Raw genomic sequence first — 23,207 nt, forward strand, 5'->3', positions numbered from 1 at the left:
TTTGCATCAACTCGTACACAAACCTGTCTAAGAGAGTCACATAAAGTGAACAGGCAGCGATTATATCTCTTTTTGCATGCCTCATGTGACCTGAACATGTATCTGACTTCAGAGCAGTCATTCGGCTGTTAAAAACCGAAACCAGATGACACGAGAAAAAAAAATTAAATTGTAAATTATTTAGCTGACAAAGTTAAAATCCACATGGTGGCTTGTGTACAGCATTGCCTAGTGCATCAGTGTAAAGAGAAATGCGCATCCAAAAATTTGGTTTCTCTACTCCATTAAAGATGTAGCCCATGACATGCTTGTGGCAGACCTTTGAGTTCATCATTCTTTTATGAGAGTTGTGAAACTGGCTCACTAGAGTGTAGCATATCAGGAGTCAGAGTGTTACTGGAGTACTCTGACCTCATGGTGATTAAAATAGAAGAAAACTAGTTGAGTCCACAAAGAATGAGGTGCTCCTTTCAGAAGCAGAGCTGCTATGAAGAATGTTCTATGAAAAGACAACCATCAGCTCTTTGCTACATTTCAGTTTATTATTTTCTTGAAGACCTAGTAACGGGTATTACAGAAATGATAAGAGGTACGTTACAGAAATAATTGGTACCTGCATATTAGCATGACAAGGGGTGACTAATAAAATTTTTGTAGGGGTCTATAGAATTTTGCTTCCATCGAAATGCGACCGCCACAGCCGGGATCGAACCCACGTCTTTCGGGTCAACAGCCAAGCACCATAACCTCTGAGGCACCGCGGCGGCCAGTGATTTTCTATTACTGGCCCTCGGTACGGTGGGTTCACGGTTTTGCGGTAGAAGTGTTATTGGTGTATGCCTGTTGTGCATATATTGGCTGAATATTTTTGTTCAAAGTAGTGCAAAATTTGTGAGTTCTTTTTTCTCTTAGAATCCACAATTCATACTGTGGCAGCTGTTACACTTGTATGACAGCTTGATAAACCTAGCCAAAATTTATAAGCTTAAGTGTGTAGCAAACCAAGAAGGGCATGGGACAATTATAGTAATTTAGATGGAGTGGGGAAGTTGTCTATCGTTAATTTTTAGATTGCAGATTTAGTAAAAGTAGACGATACCTAGGCAACATGTAAGACATAAAGCAGAGACCTGGACTTTTGGTTGCTTATAATGTGGTCAGCCGTTGCCCCGCTGCAATGGCTGAGTGGTTACGGTGCCCGCTGCTGTTCCCAAGGACGGGTTCGATCCCAGTTGCGGCAGCTGCCTATCAGTGGAGGCGAAATGCTAGGCGCCTGTGTACTGAGTGACATCAGTGCTCGATAAAGAGCCCCATGTGGTCAAAATTAATCCGTAGCGCTGCACTATGACGTTCCTTATAACCCATGTTGCCTTCGGACGTTAAACCCCATATTCTATACCATACCATAACTTTGACGTGTTCTGTGTGCTTGACCATTTAAGCTGCAGTAATTGCTGAGCACTTGCTGAGTTTTCATGGGTATTTTTATGTGTAAATGCACAATGTGTGACGGGGTGCATATCGACAATTACGTATGCATGGCACTCATGCTAAGACTGGCGTGCATGTGAATATTCATGTCCATCGTGCAAATAAACGGAAGTTGCATAAATAGTGAACTAAATGTAGTGTCAAAATGTCTGTGAAGAAAAAATTCTCATGTTTGCATGTGCTGTTGAGTCATTTTGATTGTAATGGCAAGCGTGGTTACGTTCAAGATGGCAGCAATATCTCGGCACATTATGATTTTGAATGGTCAAATTTTGTCTGTCTTGCATCCGTTGCAGTTTCAAGTAAGGTGGACGCACACAGTTCCAACATTGCTGCCAACATGATTTGTGTGAATGGCTTTATTGTACACTGTTGGGAGTAAGGCTTCTAGTCCATCCGAAGTGCTCTGATGAAAAATACCTTTTATAATGGCACTTGTGGTTCTTTCATGTCATTAAAACTAAACTCAAATAATAAATAATGTGAGTTCGAGCTGCATAAGTGAAAGTTATGTGACCGCTTTGTTCATGACAGTACATTTGGTTCAGTTCAATCCGCTACAATGATAGAAGACCGTTCTGCTTTGAAACAGCTAATTGACATGCATTCAAGCTTGGGATGAGCAGCAAGAGAGAAAGCGTGCATATTGTTGACGATGCAATGTTGACCCTTAAGTGCCCCTGTTACGTTTTCAGTTTTCTTGCCTTAATTTTCTTATGGTCGCACTGGGCGACCCGATTTAGAAAACTGCCAAAAAATAGTCGCACGTCCTAGCTTTAGTCAAAACCAAAAAAAAAGAAAACATGCATATTTATATTTTTGTTTTATTTTTATGAATCAATTTTATTGGCGTTTCCTTTGAATGAGTGTGTTGATTTTCGTCAACTGCATAAATGACTTTCTTATTTATGTTGCAATTTTTAACGTTTAATGCTTTTTTTTTCTAGTTTATTGCTGGTTTCGGCTATTTGTATTTAATTTTATTTGAGGGACCTCGCGATGATGATGATGCTAGCGCTCTTACAGCGCCCCCTACAGTCAGCAAAGAAGAAAAAAAACAACATGGCGGTTGTTTACGTACATTCCAATCGCGGTCGGCGGCTGTTGCGAGTGAAGTATTCGTCGGTGTCTCGTCTTTGTGGCGTGTGTAGTTCTTTAAATTTGCCACTTTTTTGTTTGTAACCAGTAGACCGCCTATGGAATGCGTGTTTACCTCCCATGCGTCCCTAAAGGTGAGTGAGCAGGACGCAAGCCCGCGCCGTCCAGTACTGCTGTCCCTGATCTGGGTGTTTCCAGCTCATTCTGGAAAATATCTGTGCATATAACTCTTGTTATAATCATCACGATGCAGTGCGTGGGCTGTGATATGTCGTCGCATTGACTTTCTCGTGATGCAAGGGTTGGAGAACATTGCAGCATGTCGTTTCCAGCCAGCCTTCGATCCTTCAAGACACTGATCTAGACACCGAATGGCGACAGTACCAGTTGACGACTGTTGTGGGTGCAAGGTGGCGTAGATCTGCTAGATTACAGAGAGAAGCAATTGCCGGCAGAATAATCGCAAGACTAACCCACCTGTGGCTCGCAACCACCTCAGTGGACTGAAAAATGCTCGGGACAGAGCGAAGCAATAAAGCTGCACGGTGCGAACGCTATAGATACGTTGCTTACGTCTCATGTAGTACCTATCTGAATTAAATGTTCTGGAATGCACTGGCAGTGTGTACTTCTCCTCTTGAGACCGAGTCGTCCTTCATGGCGCAGAAAGAGTGCACTGAACGCATGTGCATACGCTGGGCGGCGCACCTTAAAAATAAAATTGTTTCCATGTTCACTGCATGTTTTCAAAGACACACGAGTTCTAAGGTAATCCTCCGAGTTCTCGTTCTGCTGGTATAGTCATATTTGGTCTGTGCAATCAATGACTCTGTGCCCACATACTGTCAAAAAGCAAGATTTGTCAGATCTTTGTCAGCCAGAGATGATGTGCTGGCATGCATAAATTGATATATAGCATCGTGACAGTGTGACACTGAACACTTTATTAAGATGTAATAGCAAGTAATTTCGATGTTTGTGTAAGCCAGTGTATTTGCCTTCATTGAAAAAGATATTCAAGACAGTGTTTTGGTGTTCGTATGAGGCGGGTCAGAACTTGTGTACAAAGTATGTGATAGCCAAGTGCTCAGGGCGAAATGTCACCTATCACTGCCTCTCGCCGGGGCAGGTGGCCCTCTGGAATTCTTTACTTCAGCATACTGCAAAACTAAAATATGTGAAGAGCTGCGCTCAAATTTCGCTTTACCGACTGTAGTTATTGGCTGTTGATTTTTTTTTTTGCACGTGGTTTACTGCTGATACAATAACACACATGGCTCAGTCTGTGCATTGTACTGTGTGCTACTTACTGCATGCAATGTGCAATGCTTCAAAAGCAAGGGTTCGGGCAAGTTGTTTGTTCTAGTTAAGGTTGGTCGCCGAACAGAAAGGGACGACACGGGAACCAGACACACAGCACCGACTATCAAGATTTCTGTCAGTGCTGCGTGTCCGGTTCTCGTGTTCGTGCTGTCTTTATTTCTTTTTAATGTGACCAACCTTAGCTTCAAAAGCAGTCTTCGCACTATGTATAGGGAGGGTGCACAGAGAGGGCCTGGTAATAAGCGTGCTCATTTTTTGCTCGTGTCTGTGTACAGCACCTGGTGCTAACTGCTCGCTATACTGCACATTTAAATTTAGGTGCCAAATGTACTTCTCTTGTGATGCAGTGTGTGCACACCAGGGAATGATCTCGCATTTTGCATGGTGCAGCGAGTACCCTTCTCCTTAACATGTAACAAACTGTAGCTGCCTTTCAAAAATATCATTTTAGTGCATCAGCATCAGAACCCCCCATGTTGGAATAATCCGTCGGTCTGAAGCCTCAGGTGACAGAGTGGAGGGAGTGAAATCCACCTTCACGAAATTGCAGGGAAGAGGGAAGAAGAGAGGGCGGGAGGAGACGGTTGGCAAGCGGTTGCAAATCTGAGTCGAAGGGTGGAGAGAGTGGATGTGTCACTGATGGATGGGATTTCATCGGGTGAGTGGAGTGGGGGTGTCACGTAGTGATTGATGGTACCCATTCGTACAGTCTTACCCTGTCAGCGGCTGCTCGATCCGGCAGGAACATAATGCTAACTTTGGCTTATGGGGTTTAACGTCCCAAAGCGACTCAGGCTATGAGAGGCGCCACAGTGGAGGGATCCAGTAATTTCGACCAACAGTGGCCCTTAACGTGCTCCGACATCGCACAGCATCTGGGCCTGTAGTGTGTCACCATCGGAATACAACTGCCGCAGCCGGGATCATACCAGCGTCTAATGGAATTTGTTTAATTTTGTCGTTACACTCACAGTAAGATTAGTCTTTCCCACGTACAAGTTGTATTTAATGTCAGAGTCCAAGGAAGGGCAGCTTTCCAAAGCCACAGCTGGGCTTGTACGGCGTAATTAAGCACCATTAACATCCTTTAGAATCAATTAACGTGTTTGTACTATGATTACACAATGGACACGGTATTTATCAAGGCAAACAATGGCAGCGTATATATGCCTGCAAATGTTTAAATCAAGAATAGTATCTGCTAGCTTATTAAAAATATATAATTTATAAAAATGACCGTCCAACTTCTCAGAAGTACCAAATCTGTGGAGAAATACAAATTGCAGATTGCCAATATGCCTAGGAAAATACATTTTGGTCAAAAAAGGATTAGGAGCACTTTATTATTAATTACGTGAGGATTGTGGAGAGATGGGTCGGGTCACACCCAATAGTGCAAAACATGAACCCTTAGAAAAGATGCGAAGTTGTGGTGCCTATGCACTCATATGCTGTGCATAATGGGCTGCCTTGCATTACCATAACCTGTCCAGGTAGACTGCCACAAGTCAATAAAAATATCCGACATATACAACCGCAGTTTTCAGTTAGGTAGACATTTTATTTGCGACATTCTTAATCTAGCTGGCAGGCTATCACCAGCCCGAGGTGAATGTGATGTGCAGGATGAAACGGGTGCCATATCTGGATACTGGAGTAAATGTGATGTGATGAGCCTTGGGAGCATTCCTCTTCACATGGCGCCAGGCAGTCTTGCGGCCACATAATACGGCTGACAGTGCTTCATTCTGTAACCTGTAATACCGCAGTTACTTGCATCATGGATGCAGTTTATTGTGGGAAAAAATTAGAATGGTAAGTTTGGTGCATTTATTACATGGTGTAAAACATGGTGTGGTCAGTTGAACTTTCCCCAGATTTTGATGATTGATGTAGGGAAAGCATTTATTATGCAAATGCATCCATTATTTAAGTAAATATGGTGTACAGAAACCTGGAATGGAAAGAGAAATCAGCATCTGCAGGATTGAAACAAATTGCTAACAACTCTGCCACAGCACCATACCCATGACTGCCAAGCCACATTTTAGCCCCTAGCCTTTCACTCTACACTGTCCCTAATCTGTTCATTCCCAATGGGCCAGACATGAGGCCGTATGGCACTCAGGTATCCGTATCTGCCTATATGGACATGCCACGTTGTCTACTACACAGCTTTTTAAACACTTGTAGCAACAGAGTCAGTTTTCTCAGAAGTATGAAACTTTGTTGCAATTAGTTTTATGACACACCCAGCACATTAACAGGCATTCTAGCCAAATTATAATTTCGTTGCAGTTGGGTTTTGAAGCATTCTTCATTAATGAGTAAAAAGGAAATGACATTAACTGGGCACTATATGTTTCATCTAAGCTGCCTTCTCGACAAATAGGGGCATTTTAGAATTTCTAGGCAACAAAGTTGGCACAGTATTCCCATCACACAACAGAAGGCTCATTGCTTGGAAGGCTGGTGGAGAGACACTGTGTAAGAGCCAAGCAAGTTCATTTATGAAGTGCTTTATCATGTGAGGGAAGGCTATTCACGGCTGTTTCTACCATGGCAATATAAGTTCGTGTCACAAATTGCACCAGCAATGCTCTGAAAAATGAGTAATACTGTTTTTCTGTTGCAGCAGTATTCTCTTTGCAAAATAAGACGAATAGTAGTTTTGCGCTGCAGCTTTCAGTGTGCAAGATGACAGCTACGGCTTAGCCTTTTGTCAAGAATACTTTTTCTCATATGCATTGCAGAACTGTAAAACCACATATTGTCAACTGTCCTAAAAGACAAGGTGTGTTGCTGGGCGAGTTGGCTGGGGTACATCTTGAGAAAAACAGTGCTTGCAGACAAAGGACCAGAACGAGAAGGACACACAACTGCGCTGTTTTTTTTTTTGTGCCCTTCTTGTTCTGGTCCTTTGTCTGCAAGCGCTGTTTTTCTCAAGATGTCCTAAAAGGGCGGTGCACTGTGACAGCACGACGCAACAAAGAGGAATGCAGCATGGAGCGACACTTCATACTAATTTTATTCAAGAGCGCATGCCTCTATGAGTGCATCACATGCAGACAAAATGAAATCAAGCAGGGATGACGAAGAAATAAAATTATAGTGAATGCAAGGCAGGTATGAACAAGAAAATGAGTGCACTAATTTCCCAAAGATGAAAAATGTTTGCCAATTGTCAGAAGTTCTCTGTTGAGCAGTGCCAGAGAGGGCGTACTCACACAAGCAGATTCTGAGTAGGAAATGAGGGGCCTGAAATATCTCAATTTCTTAATTGTCGGGTTTAACATTCGGGAGCGACACATGGGCTATGAGGGACACCATAATGGAGGTCTATGGATTAATTTACACCACCTGGGGCCCTTTAATGCACGCTGACTTTGCACAGCACATGGCCATCTTTGTATTTTGCCTCCACTGAAATGTGGCCGCCATGGCCGGATCAAACCCACAGCCTTCGGGAAGCAGTCTAAGAATGCCAGAGCCACTGAGGCGCCGTGGCGGGATGAGTTCTCCATTCCTAGGAGGAAAGTTTCAGGAAAAAGGAATGACTAGAAAAGAAATGCCAGAGGCCTGTAGTGTACCGTCAATGGTGCTGCTTGATATGGGATATGATGGCGCACCTTTCTCATGACCATGTGGGCTTCAAGAAAATTAGCAAATGGCACTCCTCTTCGCTGCTGTGTCTTGAGCTTGCTATGATAAAGCACTTTGTCAGAATAGCCCGCCAACTAGCTCATAACACAATCCTAATCCCTCACCTGAAATCTGCCATCTTCAGCTGGCAGGGCCTACAAACGCCAGCACAGTCAGATGCTACTTTCTGGCTGCTGTGCATCTGGCACGAGTGTAGCTCCATTATAGCAACAGCATGCATGTGCTTGCACATGTGCACATGCGTTCCATGGTCAACACGTACTTGTGTACATGTTGTGGCAAGCCTCGCACTGCTCACAATGAAGCTTGCAGCCACTGCACGATTTGCTAGTTCTTTCCACTGTGTGCTTGAAGTTCACCAAACTTTGTGACTTTACACGCCACTGGCCATCTCCAACTCTCTCAGTACTGGACTTAGAAAGCTCAATCCCCACTTTATGCTTCCTAAACAGGGCAGATTTGCGGTGGTCTGCTCCAACTTTGACACCTATTGTAAAGTTTTTCGGATGTGAAACTGACGAGTACTTTGATTAATGTATCCAATCACCCATTTACCTTGCCACCAAAGTGAGAGTACTTAAGTGCCTTGTGCATTGACTCCAAGTGATTATTTGTTGTTAATCCAATGTACTGCCGATAGCAGTAGGCCCACTGACATGCCCTCTTTGCGTATGTTTTCTCAAAATATCTGACAAAGCCAAAGGCAATTAAGCCGATGCTCTTTGGAGTGGATACCAAGAAGTGCAGGGAGCAACTGTTGAGACTCAGTCTCATCTGTCCACTTCATCAGTGTGCAGCATGTCCCTTGTTGTACTCCTGCAGTCCTTGTTTGTGACTGTATTCAGGTGCGTGCTCCAGTTGTGTAGCACCTGCCAGCTGCAAAGCAGTCGACTCCTCAAGGGACCCATCACCTGCTCCCATGCACTGCCATAAACAGGGGCATCATCAGACATAAATGCCTGACATGGTATTGTGTTTTTTCTTTGATGGCCTCGAAAAACCTCAACACAGTGCCCGTGTTCACCCTTTTTGAAATCAAGTAGGCACACTGGATACCAAAGGCATCTTGAGAAATTGTGAGCAGGGTTGTCAGTTGGAATCAGTACTTATTTATGCCATGGGTGGAGTCAATGCACAGTTTCGCTGCCCCCAATTCATAAAGGAGCTCTCGTTGTGGGAACGTCATTAATGCTAACTCAAAGTCACCATCTTGACTGTTGGGGTCACCCTTCTTCCTGTAATACAACAATGGCAACTCATTTTCTGCCCTCATTTCTTCGACCCATAATTCAACACTCTTAAAATCGTCTGGATCTCTCTGCTCTGTTTTGCCAATCCTAAACTTATCTGCAATGTTACGGAGGTCCTTAGTGGTCGCAAGTTGCATCCGTGGGCTTGATCCACTTGTACCTGCTCGGATGTTGTGCACAATGGTTTTTTCTGGCACTCCTTCTGCTAACCGGCCTGAAAATGGTACAGAAAAAAACTGTTAACATCTCTGGTTCATCTGCCTACAGCCATGTAATAAAGTGACAAATACTTCTGGTCAGATTCCTTCATCTTCCACTTTGTTCCTTTTCACAGGTGACACACAGTTCATCTTACTTTCATTTAACTTTTGTGGCACTGCAAAGCACACGACAAAATGGTTGTTTCAAAGCCAGATGGACTTTATTTTTATGAGTTTAAACTTGCATACTGCAATGCAAAACAGGGAAGTTATATACAGCGTGTTATAAATGCAGAATATAACAGCACTGAAAATGTGGACAAGAAAAGAATAAGGACATGTGCTTCACATCCTGTCCCATTTCATTCTGCATATTCAAAAAATGCACCGATTCGCCTGACAGCAACCTTTAAAGGAGTAGAGACACCAAATTTTTGAACGCGATCTTCGTTTCTTTGGACTTGTGCACAAGACAATAGTGTGCACGAGTCACAATGTAGAATTCACTTACGCCAAGTGAATAATTTTTAAGTGAATATTTTTCTCATGCTGTTTCAGTTTCAACACCTGAATGACTGCTGCTAAGTCAGAGACAATTGGAGGGCATGCCAGTCATACATAAACTGAAATATAAATGCTGCTTGTTCGTTTTTTTTGCGATTTAAACTCTTGTGCAGGCTTGTATTCTATATTAGTGGTTTTTGAGGAAAGGAAATGGTGCAGTAACTGCCTCAACCATGCCATGAAGGAAAGGAGTGAAAGAAGCAAGAGAGAAAGGTGCTGTAGTGGAGGGCTCCGTAATAATTTCGACCGCCTGGGGATCTTTGGGCACTGACACTGCGCAGCACGTGGGCACCTCTTGCCTCCATCGAAACTCAGCTGCCGCAGCCGGGTTCTAACCCGGGTACTCCAGCTTAGTAGCTGAACACTCAAACCACAGCCGTTCCTGCGAGCGTTACTGATGAAGTGCCAAAACAGCCAAATAATTCTAATTAATGAAAGTTCACTGCAGACGATCTCTCTTATGAGAAAAAACATGGCCCTTATACAACCATTAGACTGGTGGCGTTGGTTTGATCAGCAACAAAATGCCTACGCTTTTGACACGCAGCCAAAAAAAGAGGCTAGCATCGAGTGCAACTGTCAGTAATTCAAGACACGTTTCATGGAGCTCAAGCCGACTTCTTACGGATGAAGTTCAACATCAGCCGATTGAGCGACAGACCTAGGATAGTCAATGAAACCAGCAGAAAAACAAAAGAACAGACATTGGAGTAGTTCAGTGCTAGATGGCATTCCTAATTATGTTCAGTTCGAAAGACTGGACCCCTTCCACAAAGCATCTCTAAACTAAACGGCATGAAGTTCGTACAGACTGTGCTGTGCATGCAATGTGCCGTGGATCAATTGTTTTTCACCCTTCGATGCGACCAAGTAGGCTCAAGTGAATTGCACTACAGTCAGATACAACTCGAGAACGAAGTGGCAGATGCCCCTTAAAGAAGACCCCCCAGTCAATGGCGTCAGCTGATTTTCATCAGTTAATCCAATTAAAGCCATAACTAATCCCCTTTCATCTGCCACCCTCCTGCAATGCTACCCCCTAGGATTAACCATGACATCATGAGAATCGGTCGACGCCATTGGATGGCAGGCTTCCTTTGAGTGGCATTGGCCACTGGGTTCTTAAGCTGTGCCCTACTATAACTTCTTCCGCCCCCTCGTTTTGTGGGACATGCCTTCTCCCACTTTACAATAGGCATTTTCGTGTTGTCCCACCTCTTTTGTGCCACAGATGCATCACAGGAGAATAAAAATCATTGAAATGATCACTCGAGTTAATGAGCAATATCCTCCCCTAAAATACATTTCTATTGCACTTTCGTCTCCCATTTATGAAAGGTTGCTGGAGTGTAGCTTCTAAACGTTTTCACATTCCGGTACAGTCAACACAGCATGCACAAATGCTTTGTACAAGAGGAGTGGCTAACCTGCAAGTACTCTGGCATCATCCTGGGACAGCCTTTGGTGGCAGGCCTCATTTAAGTGTCCGTAGTGTTTCTTTTGGAACACTAAATATACCTTGCCCTCTTTCTTCATGCTAGAGTAGCAAAGCAGTGTTCGCCGATTTTGCAGCTTCCTTGCTCCTTTTCCTGCCTTTGGCGCTGTTCTATAGGAAGCTCTTCGTACGAGCCGAAACGGTGGAAGTGCCGGTAGCGTTTAAAAACCCTTGGTGCACATTCCTTCTTTCCTGTAGAAGCTATAAAATGGCAGCAAGTTTTGCTTTCTTCTCCGTCTTTCCAGGTGCAAAATCCTGAAACGGAAAGATTGTAAACATAACTAAGCACTCCACATAGTATTAGTTAATTATTAGTGTGAAAGCACAATTCCGAACGGTAAACCCCGAGCAAGATCCTGCGATGTATGTGGGTTTGTGCCAAGAGCATAGCAACGGCGACATAGCAACCACAGCCTCACAGCAGCATTGTAACATAGTTATGACACGATGCCAACATATGATGTTAAGTCTCTGACCACTCATGACTAAAAAGAAATTTTTAAAAATTGAGGCGTGAACAAAGGTGGGCTCCATTTTGATAAAAACGTGTACACAATCATAGCACATGGATAACGGCATAAGGCATCCTTAGAAAGCCAACAGTAAAGTAACAAGACAAGGCAATGTTCATGAAATTCTGCTTTTGCAACTTCTCTGTCAATTTTTTGTGTATCACACTACTTTCATTTTTTGAAAAGCAAGGCCAAATTAAAGTTTGTACTTTTTACATACACTAATGAAAAATGCATGTGCTATGGAGTGGGCACATATGCAGTACTCTCGCACTACTACTGGCGCTCTGCCTCTGCCAAGTGCGCATGACAACACAGATTTAGCTTCAAATTTTTAGCCGTTTGCCTGCAGTGCAGAACTGCATTTCCCAGCTTTTTTATTGTTAAAAATTTATCAGTCATTCGCTTACTGTTTTTTTCCTGCTATAGCGCATGGGGAACAATTTTTGGCGAAAATTATTAAGTTCAGGTTGTTATTGCACGGACTGTTACATGGAAGTATTTCAATTTTACTACAACCTGCGAAAACTCATTCCTGCACAGCAACCTTTTACATGGCCCTGTCCTTTGACCACAAATTCAGGTCAGCGCTGTTGACTTCTATAGGCAGAACAATACTGGACATTCTTCCTACACACTTCAGCGTGTTGCGATTGCCATGGCTTCAGCGCTGCTAAGCCAGTGCATGCCGCGGCAATGTTGTGTGTCCTGTCGAGACATTGCAGGTGCCTGCAACAAAGCATAAGCAAGGCCTGTAGCAGCGAGTCTGCTGCAAGGACCAGTTATTTTCCTGCAGTGGCCACTTTAAATATGAAAGAGAGTGCACTGCTTGTCACTTTGCTTATGGAGGAGCTAGGACACCAAAAAAAAATTCTGCAGACACACATAAGACTGCTTACCAGAGAGAATGCCAAATCATTAAAGTGCACAGTCATGCTATGTAGCAGAATGACGAGTCATGAGTGCAAGGCATGACTACGCAACTTTGTACAAACTCTGCACACCTTATGTTACTAGTAAAGTGCTGAGTCATGCTACACTTCAGAATGATTAGGAGTCAAAACTATGACTACCTAAACTTTGTACAAACTATACACCTTACATTACAAATAAGTGCAAAATGACTATGACAAGTCATGGCTTTGAAAGGTTATAGTACGTTACGTTTCACATTTCACACGAATGCCCGCAAAGGCTACCTCTGCAGATCTGCTGCACTAGACTAAGCCCATTGAAATCTTCATGGTTCCTTTAAAAAACGTGCATGACATCGCTAAGTTTTTGTGCACAAAACCACGTGCAAGTTTCCCCAGGTGAGTGTAAGCCCGTAAATAAAAAAAAAGAACGCGCTTTGTGTTTACAAACTTAAAATGCGCGCGCTCGAAAAGTCAATAAACTGCAACTTTGCAATCGGTAATCTAAGCGCGCGACTGCATCCCGCTTTGGCCCTTTATTGCTTTGATCACTGCGTGCGTGCACGCAGTAGTATAGACTTCGTTTCTTACCTTTATTCGAGTCGAAGACTAGATTCTCCACCTCTTCCTCGAAGTTGTGGTGCCGTCGCAGGTCACGAAGGGCGACAAAATGCTTCGGACGTAAGTCGCACAAGAACGGCCGTGCCTTACTACATGTTGTTGTTGTGACTGGGAGAACGATGAAAAGGAAATTGCATGGGCCTGCCTACTGGCTGGATCCGAGCCACCACCGCTGCCGCGTGCAGATAGAGGAGATCAGAGGAAAGAGAAAAAGAAAAGACGCGTCGCAGCAACAACCGCGTCCTTCCCCATGAATAATCCTTGATGGGTGTTTTTAAATTACTAGTATTGAAGAACGCCTTGTCGCAAACCGCTGAAGCAACGCCATCGCACGTGTCCGTCTCCATGCTCAAGGCAAAAATATAAAAAACAAGCAAACGAGAAATGCACCTTGGGATTTTCACGAAGAGTTGAGATTTTCCCTGTCGGTTGAAGTGCAGTGTTCCCCAAAAGTCCCCACAGAGTGACGTAGAGTAGAGCAGTGACGTCTGTTCTCGGTTGGCCAATCGCAACAAGGATCACCTTCCTCTGATTACGCCCTCCGCTAGTTGCGCTGCTTGTCTGCAACGTCACATCCGGCGTTGTCATGACAACATTGGAACGCCGCTGCTCGCGTGCTCGCAGTCGATCGGGCCACTCGGCGCCTTCGCTTTGCTTACCCTTTTTGTGCACAGAGCCAGTTTGCCCTGCACTCTCGTTTTGGCAAAAAATAACTTCTGTTCTGAAGCCCTCCACTTCGGCGTGCCTCCAGAAGCGGAGAAATGGGACAAGCGAGGGAGATGTGGCTCGTCTACTATTCTGCGGTTGAGTGACAACCGTTTGTTGCTAAAGGTTGGTTGCAACTTCATACTTTGTATCGCGGTTAACTTCTGATCCGATGCAAGGAGGAGAGCAGTGCATTTGCCCTAAATAAAACTGGCAGGGGTAACGACAGATTACCGCTCTTGCTAGAAGCAACACGTTTCTGTTTAGTGAGCTATTCATGTGTTAAGAAATAATACAATGGATTATGGATAAGGTGGCTTTAGCAGTACTTATCACAGGAGGGCATGTACGATCGTAGCTGTGGAAGTGTGAACATAGCTACCGGCCTCCCCCCATAAAAAAATCTACCATTGAGTCATTCATTGTCATTCATTTGGACCCAATACATTTTTCCCAGCTGGCTAGAAAAGGAAAGTGTTTGTAGGGAGGGGGAATGTAAGCAATTTAGCCTAGACATGTCTGCATGCGGAAAAAATTAATTTTGTACATTAGCTGCAAATAAACACACGCTGGTTATTGCATGTGCAGATATATAAATACATGCTGTCTATTGCATATGGCAGGTGGTTTACATTTGTGCACAAGGTTATTTGATGGTACTGCTCTTAACCATCTGGAGATATTCATACTCAGTGGTAGCCCACAGCAGATTTTGTTATATGATATGCTAATTCCATTAATTTATTTCAAATTGCATTCGTTTAAGTAGATGTCACCTATAAGCAAGTAAGACGTCTTGTACCGTATTGTGCGTTTTTATCGTAAAGACTTTCAAAATTTTTCTTGCCTCAACCGCTGGCTCGTTTGCGGTGAAACTGCACACAGAGCTTGCGTATTATGGTAACTTCTGTATCGTAGCAAGTTTTACAACGGTACTTACTTAGTTGAGCCGTGCATGATGCAAAAGCGCAATCGTCTGCGTCGAGATCGGCGTACCGAAACCCAAAACACCGAGTTTTTGCTGAAGGGCGGCAGTAGCGCCATCTGTCTTCCACAACGAAATTAAACAAGAGAAACACAGCTCCACGAAAGCAGACGATATGAGCTGAATTGACTAAAATCATTGGACGAAAAAACGACGTCAAACAATATTCTTTCAAATGGCAAAGCCTCGTTAAAATAGTTGTTTCTGGCATTTTTTCCCCTCAGTTGTCTGAAAATGTTCGAAGCGCTTCAGTTGAAGCAGACGAAAAGGCCGGAACGGCGTTCCTTGCAACGCTCGCCTTGGTGCCTTGTGACGCTTTCCACTGCAGCAGACAGATGGCGCTACTGCCGCCCTTCAGCAAAAACTCGGTGTTTTGGGTTTCGGTACGCCGATCTCGACGCAGACGACTGCGCTTTTGCATCATGCACGGCTCAACTAAGTAAGTACCGTTGTAAAACTTGCTACGATACAAAAGTTACCATAATACGCAAGCTCCGTGTGCAGTTTCACCGCAAACGAGCCAGCGGTTGAGGTAAGAAAAATTTTGAAATCCTTTACGATAAAAACGCACAATACGGTATATACACAACTGTGGCTTTAATTTTAGTGTTTTAGTCGGGTTGGTGGCTATAGCTTGTGACAGGGGTTCGGGCCGATGACATATGCACCTTCAACTGCACGCTTCCTGAGGCTACATTTTCACGTAAGATGCGGTTGAGGTGTTCACCGAGGTGTGGAGATCTGAGAGCTACTGTGTCCTTTTCTCAAAAACTTTTCCTTTACTCAAAACACATGCTTTCACATTGCTCCATGTAAGCAGACTTAAGTGCTTACCTGCCATAAAACAGCACAACTGACTGGCCCAGTTTGTGTACATTATGTGTGGACTCACAAAATGAGTGCATTGGTTACAAGGTGGTAAGCACCAACCATTCATGGTACTAACATTGTCCATGTGCTAACAGATGCTTTGACAGATGTTTAACAGATGTTTAAATTGCTGCAGAAAAGTGCGGCTTCGATAAATGTTTTGCCTTTCTTTGGAGTGATTCTATGCGAGGAGCAAGTTGGGTACACAGACAAATTATTTCATTGATAGACAGGTGACCTGTGAGCCTTGAGTAGCTCTGTTAAAAGAATGAAATGTGCTGCAGGTTACTCTCAAGGTGTCCTCTCCTCTGCCTGTGGCTTGTTTCTCTGCAATGTCTGCTCTCGCAGTACTACATTGCCTCAGTTATAAATGCTACGGATACCGAGTAGCTGCACTCAGCTTGTTTTTTTTTTTTACTTGCAGGAAATGACACTTCAGATTGCGGCAACACAAGTACAGGGTTGAGAAAGGTGATTTCAAGACTTATCATTTCATGAACCTTAGATGCCTGCAAAGCCTTTCAAACCATTTCTATTCATTTAGGCCATTGTTGCTGAGTATAAGAATAGCCATATGCAATAAATATTACTGCTGCCGGGTCATTTTTTTGTTTTGCTAATTTTCTTGATCCACTTCAGTCGTTTGTGGGAGTTTGGCAGCTGTAACACTTATTGTAACCAAAGACTGCCTGCTTTGGCTATTTTTACTTTTGTATTTAGAATGTTTGATAGTCTCCTTTCTAAGGAATTCGATTTTTATGTGTGTGAAAAACTGATATGGCCACAATGCACTTTACCTAGTGTATTTCCTGGACATGTTTTTCGAGAAACCCCGAATAAACCCCCACCTAGGCGTTGACACTTAGGCTACCCTAGTCATGCACAGCCTTACACATGCCAAGCTGTACTTGTCATAAAGTGCATGCAACAATAGCGTAAATAATTGAGATTAAAGGAATGTTGTCATTGAGCATTTTGAGGCACAACCCCAATAGTTATCCAATTCTAGCTCCTGTGGAGGGGCCGCATGTATCCAGTGCAGTGCCAGACCTGGCAGAGAGCGTTTATAGGTGGCCAGGCATGACCACTACATTTTGGATCTGTTGGGCTGCTGTAGAGCTGCTTACTCGGACTCAGCATATAGCAAGGCTTTTGGTGCTTTGGAATGTTTGCTTATCTTCATTTACAGTTATTTGCAGGCCATTCTTGTTTGGTGATGTGCTAATATAGATGTCATTTGTTTTGTATGATAGCTCAAATGTGCATGCCATGATGACATTCACTTGCAGTAGTCGTAAAAGATGTGGCAGTGTACCGAATCCATACCAGTACATACATACCAAAGAATGTCAACGCATACACTTAAACATCAGGCATGTAACAGTTAATTTTACACCACTGTGCACAAGAAAACCAGCACAGGGCAAATAGAATTTTTATAGTAACTTAGTGACTCCTCCTCTGCAAAAAAAATTAAAACTCAAATGTATTTCAGTATAGAAAGTAGAGATGTGGTATGAAGGTAGGCATACCACACATCAAAACAGAATGAAAGGAAGGGCATGTGTATTCTCCTCAGTATGACCTGCACAAGGCAGAGCCAAAGATAATTATGTAAAGTGCGAAACTAACTCCGGTGAGCCTCCAGTGAAAAAGGTTTCAGCATCTTGGGAAGAGACCACAGCTGAGGACTTGTGAGGTGCTTGAAGGGAGGGGCATTTATCGGAAAAGTAGACTAGAAAAGGAGAGAGTGAGCTGGGAGTTCTTGTGGTTCCTAGGAGGTCACCACTTTCTGTTGCCATTTCATCTTTTGTGCATACAGTGTCTGAAGGCATCTGCTTCAGGTAGGGAAAGTAAATGTCTCCAGGTCAAGTACTTTTCTGGAGTTGGTGGCACATCTTCCACAATGTCTTCGTTCAGGTGTTATCAGTCTTATTATAGGTGTTAATCGTTTTGTGAAACATCTTGATTGTCAGTGCTACAAGTCATTATTAGAATATCTCTCCAAGCTTCTTCTGGAATAAATTTCTAGCAAATATGGTTCTGACGCCAGCGCTGTTATAACCTGTTTTCTCCTCTGGCAGCACATTCTCCCAGCTTTTCAAGCATTAGCCACTATTTTTTTATTCTTATTTGCATTTGACTTCCAGTGCTTTGTTACATTTGATGAAAGTTTGATTGTCACTGCTACTAGAGAAAAAAGCTTCTCTACCTGTTCTGGACATGACAATCAAGGCAGCTGCTGATGGTGTGTGCACTGATGGCTGTAATAATTTCACTTGAGTTTCTTCATTCAATTCAGTCATCTCCAGCTATACTTTTGTTAAAAAGTGGTGCATAACACGTCTTAAAAGCTCTCTGCATTGCTTTGTATTTGCAGTGCTGAAGTATTTCAGCATCAGTTAGTCGGCAAAGGTATCAACAGCCTACCTGAGTAAGGCACTGCATTCTTTTTGCATCACACCCATGGCTTCTTACATTTTTGATGACACTGACTAATGCTTCGGTGCCATTCAGTGCATGATAATTGTCGGCTATAGCAGTTCAGTTGTGGACATTTACAGTAAACTTGTTTCACTGAATTTCACAATTTTGAAAGAGCTTCACTGCCATGTATTGCAATTTTATACTGATCAGAAGGGGTTGTTGCAAACATAATTACATGAAAAGCTGATTTCTGACCTGGGGAGTTTGACTCTTGGCCCTGTTTCACTCTAACTGAAACATCTGTATTTAGCTTGTTGCACGTTGCTTTTCCACAATCCTTTGCATCACTTTAAAGAGACTTTGACTACCCTCTGGTCAAAAATGTGTTACGCCGAGGTAATGTGTTGTCATCCCTGGAACACACAGGCACAGATAAATTTTCGAAAACAGGTATAATAGCGAAATGACACCTGCCATGATCATATAATTTCCTCGTGTTTCTCTTGTTTCATGCCGTCTTTGAGGTTTTCCTTCCTTCCGCCTGGACGACTAGCCTGAGCAGACGAAGTTTCCCTTCTCCTATTTTAGCTCAAGGCAGATTTAGTCACACACCTGTATCGTAGCCTCTCCTTGACAAGTACTCTTGTCTTGATCTTTGCTACTATGAGAATTTTGGTCTTCCGTGTGCTTTGTTCTTTCTCTTTGTGTTTTTTGTTTTTTTGTTCTTTGTGTGTTTCTTTGCAGCCCGAAGTTGTAGGTTGTTGCATCGTTCATTCTTGGGAGTCAGAAGTTTACGATTGACCTCACATTGAAACGGGCTCCGCCGTGTGTGCCTAATTCAGAAAACGCCGGTAATCATTCAGCGTGTGGGGCAGCACAGAATGGTTCACCGTGCTTTGTGGTAAATATAAATATCCGTGCTCTCTAAAATGTTTAAGTGTGAAGACTATACAAATGATGGAGCACACAGAAGACGTTAAAGCATTCATGGACTAGGGACAATAAACCAAAAATTTCGTTTTTGTGTGCAGATATCTGCATGGAGACGATGTGATGCCAGAGGAAGTATGTCATTGTGGTCTATGTTGCCACATTGGTTGCACCTGTCGTTCACCTGCCAACCGGGATAATTGAGGCCATAAGTAGTAGCATGCTGGGTTGCTAGAAGCTGTGAACCATCATAGGCTTACCATTGGAGATTTGCAGGTCATACTGAGTGTTAATGTATGAATTCATGCAGCATCAACATGTGACATAATCAACCGTAAACCGAACAAAGTGCACAAAATCTAAGTTGTAACCAAACTTAGATTTGAAAACATATCTTCAAACCGTTAAAAACAGCAGGCATGCACAAACATTCAGGAATGGCATTATCTGAGTTGTAACCAGACTCAAATTTCAAAACATCTTCAAACCTTAAAAACAGCAGGCACACACAAGCATTCAGGAACGGCATTATCACATGAGAAGCTGTATTGCCATGAGCACCCATTATACTTCGCTGAGAGGTAGAGGCTATGCTTTCATTCCTGGTGGGAATGAAATAACAGCTGAGTAAATGTGTAACATTGATTTCGCTAGCTTTTTTTAGGTGAAAAGGCGCTTGTTTAAGGTTACGTTTTAGAAGACCCAGAGAGCGGTTAGCAGCTGCAAGAATATGGCTAAGATGGTAATTCCATGTTAAATTAGACTGAAGGTGTAGTCCCAAATACTTGTAGGAAGTAGAAAGTTCAACCGGGTAATTAAGGAGAGTGTAAGATGTCGGGATGCGGGAGGACTTGCGAGTGAAAGAGACAAGTTTAGTTTTAGAGGAATTAAGGGTCATTAACCAAGAAGAACACCAGTTACTAATGGAATCTAAATCAGTCTGCAAAGATTGGTGGTCACAGTCGTTAGAAATGCTACGGTATATAACAGAATAATCAGCGAATAATCTGATTTTGGATGATACAGAGGCGGGTAAGTCATTTATGAAGATTAGAAAAAGTAAAGGTCCCAGAACGCTTCCCTGGGGAACACCGGACGAAACGCGTGAGGAGGACGAAAGATGATTATTGACAGAAATGAACTGAGATTGACATGCAAGAAAAGCTTTAACCCAGGCAATAACATCGGAATGAATGTTCAAGTGGGTTAGTTTGACTTCTCTAAAGCATTCGACCGGGTCCCCCATCAAAGACTTTTGCTCAAAGAATAGCGCATCGACTTGTTTGCCTGCGTCCACTGATGAAAAGAGGTCATGAGTGAAGCCGGAAAGTTCAGTGTCACATGAGAAACCCCTTCAAAATCCATGCTGGTATTTGAATATGATGTTGTGGTGCTCAAGATAGCTGATGGTATTAGTGTAAACAACATGTTCCATTAGCTTAGATATGGAGCTAGTTAAGGATATTGAACGATAGTTGAGAGGATTAGAGTGGTAACCAGATTTGAATATGGGTATTACTTTAGCTACGCGCCAATCGCTAGGAATCGATCCAGATGATAATGACTGAGAAAAGAGTGATGACAATACTGGATAAATGCTCTCAGAAATGTTTTTAAGAATCTTGTTGTTAAAGCCCAGAGGATCAGAGATAGAAGTTAGTTTAACATTATTCAGGAGGGATTTAATTCCTTCGTCATTAATAACTATTTGGGGCATAGAAACCTCAAGAAATTGACCTAGGCTGGGAGCTGTAGCGATGTCTTCTAAAGTAAATACAAATGACAATGCTGAAAGAAACATCTGAGCACATTCGGATGCAGGAATTGGAGTGTTATTCGAGTCAGTAAGGATAATGTCATCAGAGCTGCGGGGATTAATAACGTGCCAGAATCTTCATGGGTTATTTTGGTGATGATTGTTGGCAAAACATTGCTGAAGAATTCCCTGCGGGTTTTTTTTAGTAATACTTGGTATTCTTTATCGCTTTGCTTATACCTTTCAAGAGAATGAGTAGTTCGATACGCTTTGGCTTGTCTGTACAGACGTTTTTTTTTATTATTAGCTCTACGAAGCCTGAGATCAAACCAGGGTACACTTGGGTTGCACTTTATCGATATAAGAGGAATGCACTCATTGATGAGGTTAGTAAGTGTAGTTTTGAACATCCAGTTCTCAACAGTAGAGGACCAATCAGAAAGCTATTGCACTGAGAAGGTGGTTAATTCGGAGTTCATTTTGTGAAAGTTAGCCCCGTTGTAGCATGTTATCTTTTTTGGAACAGTTTTTCTTTTGCTGAACAGACAGTTGATGTGCGCGGTGATAATGAGATCGGAAAGGTTTGGTTTGGTTTACGGGGTTTAACGTCCCAAAGCGACTCAGGCTATGAGAGACGCCGTAGTGAAGGGCTCCGGAAATTTCGACCACCTGGGGTTCTTTAACGTGCACTGACATCGCACAGTACACGGGCCTCTAGAATTTCTCCTCCAAAGAAATTCTAGCCGCCGCAGCCGGGATCGAACCCGCGTCTTTTGGGTCAGCAGCCGAGCACCATAACCGCTGAGCCACCGCGGCGGCTTGATGATCGGAAAGGCCTTCATGATGAATGACATCTGAACAAACATTTGGGTCACTGGCTAGGAAGAGGTCCAGAATGTTTGAGAAATGCACCGATGACAGAGTAGGTTGAGAGATAATTTGACATAACGAAAAGTCGAGACACGCCTGTATGAAGGCATGGGATTCTTTGTCACTAGGAGGGGCAGACAACATATCCCACCTGATGTTGGGAAAATTAAGTCACCGAGAATGAGCAAAATAGAATTCGGGACACGCGCACACACTTCACCTAACAGGCGATGCAATTCTTCAGCAAAACCATCACACATGTCAGGAGGACGGTAAAACACTCCAATTATAAGGTTAGCAATGCCGCATTTCAAAAAAACAAACACACATTCAATGAAAGAGGCGACTATTACAGGTATAGCTACAATTTCCTTCTTAATTGCAATGAGGACACCGCCTCCTCTCCGGAACTTCCTATCGCAATGAAAAATATTAAAGCAGGATTCACTCAGCAGAACAGTACTGTCTGGAACAGCATCGTGCAACCATGTTTCCATTAAGGCAACAATCAAGGCAGAATTAGAGTCGAGCAGCGGCTTTAGGAACGCTTCTGATGGCGGTAGGTTGGCAGGTAGGTGGCCGGTTGAAAAGCTGCAATTGCTTGATGACGCTTCAGTGCAGGATGTACTGTCGGAGTGCCAACCGTCGAAGCACAGATCACCCCGTACGGGCAGCGGGACGGACAGCAGCTGGTGCAGCAACAGCAGCAGGAACATCTGTGAAAACATTGGACGTTGAAGCGGATGCACAAAAGTGGTGTCATGGCCCTACAAAATACAGGAAAAGTAGATCTTCCATTTTGCTCCGCTATGTACTTATATGTATTGGTTGCATTGATACGATTCCTCTTAACTGCTGTAATGCCTGCTGGAATGCAAGCAGCCCCACATGCCTTTTTCTACTCCCACCGTAAAACATGCTACCACCGACTCCCACCGTTTTGAGAGCTCATGGAAAGCAGAAAAACAATACGACATTGACCATACTCGCATATTCAGATACAACTCAAGAACGCAGCAATGAATAGCCCTCATAAGTGGCTCTCCTGCCAATGGCATCACTAGTTCTAATGACGCTGCAGTTAACACCTTAGCGTGAAATCGCTCGTAGCTGGCAAGTGCCTCCATGAAGTGAGATGAACCGTGACGTCATCACAACTGGTCGACAGCACTGTTTGGAGGGCCCCCTGTGAAGGTACTCACTGCTGCATTCTTCGGTTGCATCCAGTTATAGATAATGCCATAGGTCCTAAAAGAAACTGAGAAAGGGCTTTTTGCTTCTTCACTGGCTGCCACACTTGCGACTCCAGTGTCCAATATATTAGGCAAAATTTTCATAGTCACGTCTTGGGAGAATGTATAAAAGATACGGGCAGATGAGATCAAGCGCATGTTTAGGGATGGAGGACGGTCTCGTATCAAAAACTTTTATTAATGAAGTAACAATGATGAAATCTTCAGCAAACATGTATTTTTGTGTGCTGGTTTGAAATATGCCATTTTATTTCACATATAACAAGTACTTGTGCACATG

General features: G+C 43.3%; 2 long non-coding RNA genes across 3 annotated transcripts; one reads left to right on the forward strand and one right to left on the reverse strand.

Moving 5' to 3' along the window:
• The first annotated feature begins 2,583 nt into the window (after nt 1-2,583).
• LOC149343848 (uncharacterized) lies at nt 2,584-3,204 on the forward strand. Its single transcript, XR_016282731.1, has 2 exons — nt 2,584-2,723; nt 2,843-3,204. It is a non-coding gene; the product is annotated as an uncharacterized LOC149343848 (long non-coding RNA).
• A 2,248-nt stretch (nt 3,205-5,452) lies between these two features.
• On the reverse strand, nt 5,453-13,797 carry LOC149343849 (uncharacterized). 2 transcript variants are annotated; one of them, XR_016283150.1, is made up of 5 exons: nt 13,102-13,796; nt 11,017-11,339; nt 8,986-9,039; nt 5,750-5,866; nt 5,453-5,667 (listed from the first exon to the last, which is right to left on the reverse strand). It is a non-coding gene; the product is annotated as an uncharacterized LOC149343849 (long non-coding RNA). The 2 variants fall into 2 exon arrangements; XR_016283149.1 differs by having other exon boundaries at nt 5,453-5,866; nt 13,102-13,797.
• Nucleotides 13,798-23,207: the final 9,410 nt, after the last annotated feature.

The sequence above is a fragment of the Amblyomma mixtum genome, chromosome 5, assembly GCF_055824585.1.
Source record: "Amblyomma mixtum isolate Tamu chromosome 5, ASM5582458v1, whole genome shotgun sequence".
Taxonomy (NCBI): domain Eukaryota; kingdom Metazoa; phylum Arthropoda; class Arachnida; order Ixodida; family Ixodidae; genus Amblyomma; species Amblyomma mixtum.